This window comes from Sceloporus occidentalis, unplaced genomic scaffold (assembly GCF_023333645.1).
Source record: "Sceloporus occidentalis isolate IW3139 unplaced genomic scaffold, rSceOcc1.0.p SCAF_3, whole genome shotgun sequence".
NCBI lineage: Eukaryota > Metazoa > Chordata > Lepidosauria > Squamata > Phrynosomatidae > Sceloporus > Sceloporus occidentalis.
The window spans coordinates 41,650,949-41,663,059 of record NW_028316983.1 but is presented as its reverse complement, the minus strand read 5'-3'; positions in this window follow the sequence as shown (position 1 = coordinate 41,663,059).

Here is a 12,111-nt window from a genome sequence, read left to right as displayed (position 1 = left end):
TGCATTATGCTTGTTAACCTCTCCTGTGTTTGCTGCAGAACCTTCAAAGACGGGCTTTATGGCATTAGGATGCAGTGTCCCCTTTCAAGGCCTGTCCAGTGGTAGACAATTGAAACTCAATACATCCCCAGCAACAAAGGAGGAGGAATAAATAGTTATGCCATGACCCCACTTTTATCACTAGTGACTGAGGCAGCAGTATGAACATTGCCTTGCGCACGCACACTAAATTTGCTATGCCTGATAACAGCTAAAATTAATAACTCCCATAAACATTTCTTCCTATTCTGGTTTGCAAATATGGTAGGATGAGGTGACAGAATCCTGAGATAGTAGAATGCACTGTAACCTTCTAGCTGAAAGGTAGGGCTTCTTATTTTTCAGTGTTAGAAATACCCTACAAATAGAAAACCAACACAACAGGCAAAAGAATCTTAATCCCTCCATGGTAGTTTTCTATTTAAAGGAAGCATTTTAGGTAGAGGATAATTGTTCAAAAGGGTCATCACTTACCTCCCTTGAGCCTGATGTGGTGTTGTCCCTTCTACCTCATTCCTACCTCATTCTATAACCTCATTCCTACATAATTCTGCTTTGGTATTTTCAGACAATGCCTTGGGAGGAAAAGAATCAGAGTAAATTCAGGAGAAAAAGATTATTCTAAAACACCCCTTTTTTCTGGCTGAAGTCTACAAAAGCTCATGCTACCATCTTCTTTCTTTCAGTTACAGCCTGTACAGCCTGGCGTTATACACCGGCCTCAGGGCAGAGTGGGGGCATAGCATCCACATGAGGCATACCCCAACACTAACATGATGCTGCCGTCATGGCATGTGCCTTAATGCATGGCGGGGGTGTCATGGCGCTCCTTTGGTGCTGCATCCAGAAGGTGCCACAGTGGCAGCAAGGGTGCCCTTTCCGTGACACAAAAAGGACCTGCTTCTTTCTTTCTGCAGACTTTCCTGTGGCAACTGACATGGTCACTGAGTATAGGGCCAGGTTTAAACTGGCCTGGGACCAGATGACTGCAGTGTCTCCTTCTCTATAATGTCCCTTCTTTCCCTTCTAGCAACAAGTCCAGTGTTTCCTTAGCTGCTATAATAAAAGACTGAAGTGTGAAAATCCAAAATTTAAATACCACTGGTAATATCTTGTTCCTCAAAGGGTGTGTGTTTTATTTCCTTCCTATACTCTAATCATGTAGGCTTTCCTGGCCTGTTATTGTCAGACATGATTATGTTTACTACATGCAGACAGTGAATGGAACCTATTTCCAAGTAGACAGACACAGAATTGAAATTCCCAAATCTCACAGAAAATTATGGAAAATTTTCATTGAGATGGTTCTTTCAAGGTTAAGTATACCATTGGGTGTATCTATATTGTGAAGTTATATCAGTTTGATACCATTTTAACTGTTATGGCACTATCCTATGTGAACTTAGGAATTGTCATCCGGTGAGGTATTTAAAATTCTCTGCTAGAAATGCCTTGTTCACTTCCCTGAGCTGTAGCACTGTAGCTCTTGGGCAAAAAATTCTAAGCACCTCACAAAACTACAAATCCCAAGGTATCATAGGCTGGAGTCTTAGTAGTTAAAGTGTCAGCAAACTGCTGTGACTTTCTGGTGAAAACTGTTGTGTGTATTTATGTATGTGTGAGAGAGAAATTGACTAATTTTGACTCCATGGCATCAAAAGACACTTTGGTCTGGTCCAGACCGGCGCTTTGCGCTGGCCTGGACATGTAGTAGGGTTCCCCAGGGGCAGAGCGTTTGCACACCCTGCAACCCTACTACGTGGGGGTGGTGTCATCATGGTGGCCTCCCATCTACACAGGGGCCACCATGATGCCAGAGCCATTGCTGAGTGCCCAAACATGACGGCACCACTTCCTGGTTGCGGTGCCACAACAAAGGAGCTGCTCTAGGCAGCTCCTTTTTGTTGCAGTGCTGCAAGCTTTGTTCCTGCAGCAACTAGACGGCCGTGGGAACAAAGCCAGGGGAGAAAGTGGCCGGGCAGCCTCTTTTTCCCATGGCTGAGCATGTTGGGATGTCCTGGAGCATGAAGCCCCAAGGACACCCCTTTTCATGACCATGGGGAAGCGGCATTTTGTCACTTCTCCATGGTCCTGAATAGTGCTGGATTGGGGCCTCTGGGCTGCCGGTGAGGCTGCCCTGTCCCCAACCCGAAAAAAAAAAAAGGAGTGGTCTGTACCACACCTTTGTCTTCTTTCTCTGCACCAGCTCATATGAATGCTACTCTGCATGTTTTTTAGATAAGATGGGATATCCATGACTGGAATTCTTACAAGGTCTTAAATAAGTATATGCAGTTAAGGGGAGTGGGAAGGATTCTTATTGGGACCATGCCACCCAGAGAAGCAATGTGCTCTCTTTTCTTGCACTCTTTTCCAAATCTGCATAGCCCTTCATACATTTTTCCTCAAAGGGAAAAAAAGTAGGAGACAGCAATAAATTATTCACTATGGATGGCTGCTGCAACAGCACTGGATAAAGTGTTGAATATGTGATTGGCCTGTTGTAGTCTAGCCACTAAAGAACTCTCATAATGCTTCACATGGTGCTCCACTGAGTCAATGTAAATATTCAACTGAGCAAGCCATCAAGTGTTGAATAATCAAATGCTGTACATGCCTGCATGGACAAACTAACCCTCAGATGTCTGCCTTGACACAGGTTTTCTCAGTTTGGAGGCTTTAGTTCAGAACACCCGACTCTTTTAAAAACTGGTGCCACACAGAGTTTAAATTCAACTTCAAGTCTTCCAGTATTAATTTCCCAAAATATTCATTTTTTGCATGTCACAGGTTGGATATTAGCTGTAATGACTTAATTCCTGCCCTGCACTATAGTTAACTCCTCAAGTACACAGCACATTAATGTTGTCTGTAACTAATAGGGGTTTGTTCTGAAATGCATTAAAATTGTTGTATCATCTGAGATGATGATATCATGCTTAGCAGCAGCTAAATAAAGAAAAAAACAATTGTGCTATTTTTGAGCAAGGTATTTCATATCAGCACTACGCCACAGTGTTCTGGGTCTTTATTTGGTCTGAAATGCAAAAGAAAAACAATGGCTACAATCCCCTGCATGCAAAATCACCTTCATATAGCTGCCAACCTGAGGAAAGGCATTAAACAATCAATCAGTCAAACAAACTCGATTGTCTCTAGGATTCTTTCAGTATGAAATGTTGAGGCAAAGCCAGCAAAGTTTAAATCTTGTAACGCATGCAGCTATTGTTTGAAGTACAGGACAACAATTGGAGGGTGGTTTTGGCATGCTAAAAATAGAAAAGCAGCTGCTGCTGTCCATTTCCAAGCAACTGAGAATAAAACAATGCGCAAGTATTGTCTGCATTATTGGAGCAGTGACATTGGAACTACTTCCAAAGGACCAATGAGATGGACTAGCAGGTTATTTATACATGGATAATATAATACCCCTCCATGCTCCATTGCAAAGTAATTGTACTTCCCTAGCTTTTAATATTAAGCTTGGTGATCATGACCATTGTGGCAACATTTATAATAGAGTGAGCGAGACACTGAAAGAATTGTAAGGTATTTTCATATAAGACATCTCTGAGATGAGATTCCATTGTCAAACTGATCTGCTTCTTTTTGTCTTTTTTCCAGGCAGATGGTGCCCTCTCTGATATCTTTCCACATAAAGAAGCAAATCAGTCTGACAACAGAATCTCACCTCAATAGTGGCAATAAGGCAGCATTTTCAACTATACCTGAAGGAAGAAGGTAGTTTAGGAAGCCCAAGCCAAAGTTGTGTGGCACCTACAGCATATCCTCATTTCTTAAAAGTAACTTTAAATGCTCTGCATTTCTCTAGATCAGGGGTGAGGACTGTGTGACACTCCAGATATTGTTGAACTGCAACTCTCAGCAGTTTGCACCATCAGCTATGCAAGCTAGGGCTACTGGGAACTTGCAGTTCAACATCTGAAAGACCATATGATTCCCACCCTTGCTCTAGGCAATGAAGCATTATTTGATACTGAAATAACTCTTTATTGGCTCTCCTCACCAGGAAACACAGCCTGGAAGTACTACCAGTAACAGTAGTACATTGAACATGTTCCCAGGAGGATAGCAACATTATCAGCTTTAGTACTTAAACAACAATTTAGCAAGTGTTGTCATTGCACTGATGCTTTTTAGGTGTACAGGGTTATCAGACTGGATCCCAGAGAGAATCCTGTAACTTTAAACCTTAACAGATTTTTGAATAGAACTTAGTGCTGTAAAGCTCTGTCAAGTGGAATGAAGATATCTGTCCTTCCTTACCTTACAAACCCCAACTTTTGGGCACAGCCACTCCCTTCCAATGTGGCTATTGCCTCATTGGAGAAGAGAGGGGTGGGGATGCATGGAGAAGCTGTGATGGGAGCACAACAGGGTATGAAAGAATTAGAACAGAGGGAGTTTTGCAGCCTGGGAGCAGCCCTCTGTCAAGGCTACCTAGAGCCTGTTCCCACTTGCGATTTACAACGCTTTAAAATACACCGGTATCAGTTAAATCGATTCAAAATAAACCTGGTCTTATCCCGCGTTCCGAATCACTTTTTTTCTTCGTTCTCATTTACCAATTGATTCGCTTTAAGTGATCCGCTTTCGTTCCTATTCAAATAAAACGGTGTATATATAAATCGGTTTTAGCCTTATTTCGTTCCCACTCACCATTTTGGGGCTTTCAATCAAAGCAACGTCATCATAACGTCACTTTTAAATTTCGCGGTTTGTTATAGAAGAACCAATGAGGAGGCGCTTAAAGTGCCTATGAGTCCTGCAATTATTCGTGGGGAAGGATGGTTGAGGGAGAGAAAACTGCCCAAAGCACTTTTGCTGCCTTGGAAGAAAGACCCCAGGCTGGGGGAGGCTTCTGGCAAAGCGAATTTGGGGAGCCCAAGCTGTTTCCAGAGAAACTATGGGGATGGGTTTTGCAGGACAGCATCCCCTCTTCATGGCTCCCAAGACAGCCAGGGAGAATCCCTTCAGAGAGCCCAGAGATCAATGGGAGAGGCTTCTGGCAAAGCGAATTTGGGGAGCCCAAGCTGTTTCCAGAGAAACTATGGGATGGGTTTCACAGGACATCATCCCCGCTTCATGGCTCCCAAGACAGCCAGGGAGCATCCCTTCAGAGAGCCCAGAGATCAATGAAGGAGGCTGCTGGAAAAGCAGGGAGGGAGCACTCTTCCCAAAGATTCTCTTTCCAGGGCTGGAGGAGAAGGCAGATTCCGTTTGAGAAAGAGAGATGGAAAGGCTCTATCCCCCCCCCCCCCATTGATCAGAGCCCTTCCCTGCCTGGGCGAGATCAGATGCCTCCTCGCGAGGAGGCTTCCCTTCCCTGCCTGGGCGAGATCAGTGCCCAAGCGGGCAGGGAATGCCTCTTCGAGAGGAGGCTTCCTTTCCTGCCTCTCCTCAGTTAGAAATGGGCTCTCCTCACACAGAGGGGAGGTTGCAATCCACCAGGGGAAGCCTTGTAGTCCTTTGGCAGATGCAGGCGCTTGAGCAGCTGGGACTTCAGGCGCTTAAAGCGCTGAAGAGATTAAGCGCCTGTAAACCATTAAAATAAAAAAAAAATCCTTATCTCTTATTGAAAGACCACAGCGGACAAAGGGGTGAGGGTAGCAAAAATGGCGACAGCCACGACGGATGGGGACAGAAAGGGCAACTCCCCCAAGGCCAGCCCCATCGCACTCCGCTCCTCCCATCCAGCTAACCCGATTTCAAAGGCTGTCGTTCCTATTTAAATGCTCCGGTTCCTATCCCGATTCAAGGGAAAAATGTAGGTTCGACCCTTCTATTTTTTTAACCCGCGTTAAATGACGAAAACACGAATCAAATTTATAAACCGCTGTACGATTCGATTTCTAGTGGGGACGATTGCAGGTTGCTCTAGAACTGTTCTAGATTTAATTCGGTTTCTAATAGGAACGATGTACCTTGGATTCGATTTGTAACACGGAGTATAAGCAAGTGAGAACACCCCCCTAGACTTCCCTTTTCGTCTGGAGCGGTGTGCGCCATCATGGCACCATAGGGCAAGCGTCGTCAGGATGCTGCGCCCTGATTCCATCAAAGACCAGACTTTCTGGCCAGTCTATACAGGCCCTAAATCACAGAACTAATATAGGATGGATATAAGAAAGAAATAGAAGATGAAGAAAAAAAAGAAGCAGAGAAATAGGTGAATAAAGGATTGTTTACAATACTTAATTAGAGAATAACTATACACCTCTTCATAAGAGAAGAGGTAGACATGAGAGATGAAATAGTAAAATAAGAAAAAGTGGAGGGAAATGAAGAATAAATATAATCAGAATTAGGAAACAAAGGAAAAAGATTAATGGTATTAATGAGAAATAAAAGATACAGGTTCAATTGAAAGATGATATTGACCAGTATAAGGGACTGAAAAGATGCAAAGATAAATCAGTACTTAAGAACTGGACATATGAAAGTGTTTAGGGGGGATGTATAGATTGTATAAAAAGTACAAAGAAATGAATATGGCAAACTTAGCAAGTTACATTAATAGAATATAATCAATAAAAATAAAAAAATAAGAAATATAGTGCTGGAAAAGAGTGCTGAAGATATCATGGATAGCTAAAAAGAGAAACAAACAGATCCTAGAATAGATCAAATCTGAAATCTTCTTTGAAGACAAGATAATACAGTTGAGGTTTGAAGTATCCTACTTCTGCCACATCATGAAAAAGTGTAACTCATTGGAATAAACATAATGCTAGGAAAGGCAGAGGGATGTAGAAAGAGAGGAAGACCGCATGCGAGATGGATAGACTTTATTAAGGAAGTCACAACTGCTTTTTACAAGCAACTTTCCAAGCTTTGCTTGCACCAAAGACAGAGAGGATAGACTGCTGTCTTGGTCCAAAAATGTAGAATGTGAACATTAAAGATGTGGAATGTTTTAATGTGCACTTTGTACTGTGTGATTTCTCTCAAGCATCTGGTGTTAATTATGTAATAGATGAGCTAGTGGATTAGAATATACATGAACATCCCAGCTTGTACAACATGTAGCAAAATAGGTAGGTGTGTATTCCCTTTCCTTTTCCCCATCATACATGTAAATTATCTCTTATGACAAAAGGCTTGTAGGGATGAATTATGACCCTAAAACTACATTGTAAAATGAACTATGAAACCACATAACAGAAAGAGAGAGAGAGAAGAAAGAAAGAAAGAAAGAAAGAAAGAAAGAAAGAAAGAAAGAAAGACAGTGAAAGAGTCTCAGCTTGAGTCAATGGAGCCCCTTTTTTCTTTTTGGAAAATAAATGTTTCATGGGAATTGTGCCGCCCTCTGGATAATGCAGCTCTTTAGCAGTCCCAGCCAGCATAGCTAAAGTTGAGGAATGCTGGAAACTGCATAATTCCTATCCATGGTTTAGAAAGGGGATGGCATATTAAAAGAATGCACATGCTAAACTCTCTGCTAGACTCGGTGTGGGGGGTAGGGGTGGGACTGGTGGCTGTTCAGCTTCTGCCTTGCCAATTTGATTAGTCTTCTTGAGAGAGCCAGTACTATTACTTTTCACAACTTTTTGAAGGAAAGAACTGCCAGTTTTAGGTGAAGGCAGCTTGTTGGAATTACTTACTTGGTTGTGTGCCTGTGAGATTAGAGACAAAAGCTGAAGGAATCATGTCTGTTTCACCCTGCCTCTTGTCTACCCAGAGGCTGAAGCTGCTCAAGCCCCATTAAGTCATGCTCTGGCATTGCATGCATGATAATCTACAACAACTGTATGTTTTACATGGATGACACCCAACTGCACTCCTGGAATCCAACACGTGCTGCTATTTGAAATAGCTCTTGAGAAAGAAGACCTTAGAATAACTGCGGTTCTTCAGAACAATCCGTAGCCCTGGCTGCAAGTGTCTGCAAAAGAGGCCTTAATTACACTGTCCAGACGGGAGTTGAAGGTGTTTAGCTGCCATCTTCTTACCAGTGAATGAAGAGCTTTAGCGGCTGACTTTCATTCTGTATCACATTCTTAAAAAGAAAGTCAACCCTATGCCCTTGTTTCTACTAAACAACATCCCAGCAATCCCAGGGGTATATAGCTCAGTTTCAAAGCTTCCCTCCTGTTGCATCTTTCTCTAAATTACAATCACTGTGAAGAGGATACAGTTTTTTTCCCATTAAAAGTAGCATCAGTTCACTCAAAAATCTGGAACTGGAGAAAAGCCAGAGATTGTTGAAACTCATCTGCTTCCAGGAGAAACTGAGAAATGAATGCATGTTTCAGATGGATGTTTATTCCCTCCCTTATCCTGTTTTCCATGCATTGTTTTCTCTGGAATGGGTCTTTTGCAGCCTTACAAATTTATTTTTGTAGCCCCTACCCCTGGTTTTCCCAAACAAAAAAAGTAGATTGCCTTTTCTGGAAGTCATTCACTTTTGAAGTAGGTTGTAGGAGCTGACTGACCTGTCTAGCATAAATTAACCCAATATTTTCACTTCTGGCCATTTCTGGCTTTCCACATTTTTGTCAGTCCATCTGCACACCCACCTCCTGCATGATTCCATGGGCAGAAAAATGGGCCCATCCCTGGATTACTCCATAATAGAGTTTGTAACTTTAAAGTAAGTATTTTTTTTAAACTTCAGAGTGTTCTTTTGTTTATGAACTTATCCCCAAACTAAAGAACTGTGTTAGATTCCCTTCTTTACATGTCTCTGCCTTTGAAGGTTATATGACAAATCCAGCTTTAGGAAGTACAGTACTCAGGCAGGAAATAGTTGGGCATCAAACACTACTTTCATTTGAGATGATGGATTAGCTTCAGATTTAGGCCCATGTACATCTCCGTCATGGCTGCCTCTCCAGACCCCTGAAAATGCTACAGAGAGTAAGAAGACCCTGCCTTTATGGAGTGAGATGTAGTGCAATGAAAATCAGGTGCTGGCACCTTCTGTGACGAGAATCCATGGAACCCAATATCTTAATGGCTGCTTGTTCTTCCAGGCTTTTAATAGTTGACATCCTGTTAGTGATTTATGAAGAGGCACGGATCCCATCTGATTTTGGATGCTAAACAGGGTCATCTTTGGTTGGATGGGAGATCACCAATGAATGCCAGGTACTGTGGACTATGTTTTAGACTAGAGGAAGGAACTGGCAAACCACTTCTGAGTATTCCTTGCCTAGGAAAACCCTATGAAATTCATGGGGTTTCCATAAGTCAACAAGCTACTTGAAAGCACATATATATCTGTACACATACAGGTCCATTGTATGCCATCACAGCTCATTTTTGGAGCCATTCTGTAGGCTGGAATTTACTGCCAACTATATCAACCGAAATCCCCCTCAAGCCCACCTTGTAGACTGCACAGCTCCCCAAAATAGCTAGTTGGAGAGTGTGTGTGTGGAGGGATCAGTAGTGACACATCCCGGGGTATCTCTTGGAGGCTGCAGGGGGTGCAGACAGCATAAAATACAGTCGGCCCTTCTTATACATGGATATTTTATACACAGATTTAAGCATACATGGTTTGAAAATGTTCAAAAAATATAAATTTCAAATATCAAACCTTGATTTTCCATTTTTTATAAGGGACACCATTTTGCTATGTCATTATATTTAATGGGAGTTGAGCATACACGGATTTTGTGATAAACGGGAGATCTTGGAATCAAACCCCAGCATATAACAAGGGTCCACTTTAACACTCTAACAATGGTTGCACCATTGCTACCCAAACATCTTATTTTTGGTAAAAACAGGCTGTGACATTCACCTGCTTCCCTTTAAAACACTTACCAAATGGTGTAAATGGGGTGAGGCTCAGTGGCAGGAGAAAGGAGAGGCTGCAGTAAGGGCCAAAGTATATTGGACAATGGAGATCCAAGACTGCATCTCTCATGCCTTTAAAGTTTACCATGGAAGCTGTGGCTGAAAGCATCATATTAGTACAATGATGTGTGGGAATGGGATTAAAGCCTTTCCCTAATGCAAGTTATATCCCCATCATAGTTTCTCTATACCTCGTTAGGAAAAACATAGATCTGCCCAGGCTACTGTCTGGCAAAAGTTAAAATGATCTCTGTTTCCTGTCTAGTCTAGTTAGCTCATTTGGATGTCACTGATTTCAACTGGAGAGTGTGGGCACATTCCTAACTATCCCACTTAAACCAATGGGACTTAAATGTATTAAACTGTCCTGGGCTATGCCCAGTATACTTTCTAGGATAATTTTAGAAATGTGGGAATCTTTATATTTGTCTCTATTTTTGTTGTCATATTTCATCATCAATTGTAATTTCAAAATTAAATACTGAAAAAAATTAAGGTATCTCCCAAGCTTCTTAATCCAACATCCAATTTTGTAATATGAATATTTACAAATCAAACATATTCTTGGCATTGGAGATAAATCTTATGTCTGTGTGTGTTGCAGGGTGGGTAAGCCATCCTAGAACAAGGTTACAGTCAGCAATAGTTCACAATCTAATTTATGAAGTAGTATTTCACCACAATGCTTTCCGAAACTGCCAAGCTGATATGTGCACAATGCAAGGGATTATTTCACTCATACATGAAATGCAGTCACCTCTTCAGTTCAAAGCAGCAGCTGTTAGGAAGCACAATGCAAACAAATGCCAGGCACCCGTTTGGGATAAACAAGGGGAAAAAATATTCCATAGCCTATTGAAACCTTGGGGGGTGGGGAATGTAGAAAGGCCAGTCACAGTTATCCAATTCGAACTGGGTGAGGAAGACCCCACTAATAGCAAGTCCCTAGAAGGTAGTTCCATATCGTCTTTCATAGTAGAAAGACCTGTTAACCTTTAGGGTTCATTCTTGGTGTTCCTATGATATTGTATGCTATGTCCTAGGATCAAGCCAATACAGCAAAATGGCTTTGCTGGGCATCAAAGGGGAAGTGCTCCTGTCATAGTTACAATCTAGAACAGCAATGGGGAATCTCAGACCCAAGGACTGGGACCAGTCCGTTCACTAGGCAGTATGAGGCAAGTTGGCAGCTGCTGGGAGCAGGAGTGGCAGCCTCTGCAAGGTTCTTACTGAACCTCCTGGCCATTCTTCTGTCTTGGAAGACATCCCCTTTACTATCTTTGTAGCCTTCATGTGGTAAAGGGCTCTCCACTACTGCCAGCCTAGTTAGCTTCTCTAGATGGAATGGTAAAAGGAGCCATTTTGTTCGTTGTCTCAGGAAACATAATCTCTTAGACCACAATGTCTTGGATCATGCATCTTTTACCTTTTCTTCCAAGTACACTGAGACCCATGTTGGGTATTGGTTAGAGACCCAGGTTCAAATCCCCATTCAGCCATAAAAACCACTAGAAAGAACATACAAGCCAAGAGAGGCTACTGCAGTTTGCTTTTGTCTGGGCATACTGGGAAGGGCAACATTCAGCACCATGCTCTCCTCTCCTCCTACTGAGTTCTGCAACCATAGGAGGTGAAAGAGCCACATTAGCCCAATAAGAGACTTTGGAGTGCTGCATCCCCCTCCATATTTCCCTACAACAAAAGATTTATTGTCAGCAAATGCCCACAAGTGCCCTCTGGGGTGTAGGGACAATTTTACCATTTTAGAAAACTCCCTTGGACATTTTAGGCCCAGGAGTGACTTCTTTTAAAGTACAAAAATGACTTGAAGTCACTTTCTATTGACTTTTTAAAAAAATTATTATTATTATTATTATTATTAGGCCTCTTTTGGGTCTAACATGGTCCAGGGCTCCCCAAATGGTGTGAAAATGCCCCCAAGACCCATAGACAACATTCAATCCTTGGGAGAGGCGGGAAATATAAATAAACTTTATTATCATTATTATTATTATTATTATTATTATTATTATTATTTGGGGCATTTTGGGGGGGGTGGTCACACTTTACCCACCTCAGTATAGGATAGGAATGGGGAAACACAGCCTATGGGCTTTATGCATTCCCTAAAGCCCCTTTCTACAGCCCCTTCTCTCCAGTTTGTTGTTGTTTTTAATTGAGATTCCAGTTTATGGACAATGCGCCATACAGCTTGTCCATCTTGAAATATCCTTTGTCTCTCCT